The sequence below is a fragment of the Arachis ipaensis genome, chromosome B10 (assembly GCF_000816755.2).
Source record: "Arachis ipaensis cultivar K30076 chromosome B10, Araip1.1, whole genome shotgun sequence".
NCBI lineage: Eukaryota > Viridiplantae > Streptophyta > Magnoliopsida > Fabales > Fabaceae > Arachis > Arachis ipaensis.
In genome coordinates, this window is record NC_029794.2 from 121,411,034 (window position 1) to 121,412,305 (window position 1,272).

The 1,272-nt window shown below is 25.2% G+C and overlaps 1 pseudogene; it reads right to left on the minus strand.

Moving 5' to 3' along the window:
• LOC107621133 overlaps positions 1-1,272 on the minus strand; it is a 9,120-nt pseudogene that overhangs the window by 5,730 nt on the left and 2,118 nt on the right.

Here is a 1,272-nt window from a genome sequence, read left to right on the forward strand (position 1 = left end):
GACTAGTCAGGTTTGGTTTGTTAACATTTTTTTAGAAGATGAAAACACAAATATTTTGTTTTGTTTTAGAGTTTAGTAAATTAAAAAAAAAAAAGAGTTTAAGCGTTTAATTTTCATACATTTACATTGTAAAATATTTTTTATGGTTGTGTAATGATAATCGTTTTTTTGAAAAATTATTCACACAGTTAATATAAAAAATAGTTAGTTTTACTAATGTAGCATTATGTGATTGGATGCACGTGTAAAATGGTTTTATATTTACAGTGCATCAAAATTAAATTTATAATTTAATTTTTTTATTCTAAAATGTTTGTCTCAAAGAATCAAGCTGCTGTTCTAAATTCTGAAGCTCTTTTAGACTTAAGCATTGCAGATCTTGTCCCATAAAATTCCTGAAAAAGAAAAATTAAAAAGCATATAATATAGGAACACAAACCCTTGCTTTTACTTAATTATTTTCTTTGATACCTTTGATTTCTCTCTAAGACTTCCACCCTTGCTTTGAGCCTTGCATATTCTAGAGTCCAATTTTCCTGACAGCGTGGATAGATATGAATAATTGAATAATCGTAACGAATTAATAATAAGTAATTAGATAAAAAAAAATTAACAATTCATCAGAAGAGTTAAATCCAAGCAATATTACTTCAGTTGTATTCATTATTGTCCTATAATATATACTACTTCATGAGATGTATCTAGTGAGAGTGAGAGATATGTCGTATTATTTATAAATGAATTAAAAGTTGTTAAAAATGTTAGTTTAAAAATGAATTATTCTGATTGTTTTTGCTAATTCTATATTCCGATGATGCGACGATGACGACATACATTTGGTCCTTGATCATTTGCAACGAGCTGCCTCTCTGCATATGAATACCGCTCATACCTTTCAAGTATCTTCTCCATGCTGTGAATTCACAAATAAAGGAAATGTAAAAAAATAAGATTTTACACATTTATATATATGGCACTATCAAAGGTTGAAACTAAATATTCAAACAGAAACCTCACTTGAAATAATTAGAACTACTAAAATTATTCAGATATATTTAATCTGGCATGGATAAACTGTTGTGTATATATTTATTTTCTGTCTTCAATTTTTGTCTCAATTTTGTTTTTCTTTTGCTTTATTTTGACATATAGTTTATATACAAAACAAAAAATTATTTTTTTAATGTCCTATCTTTATTTTATATTTTTACCGTTTTATTGAATAAATTTTTTAAAAATAAATACCAATTAAATAAATGACTTATTTTTTAA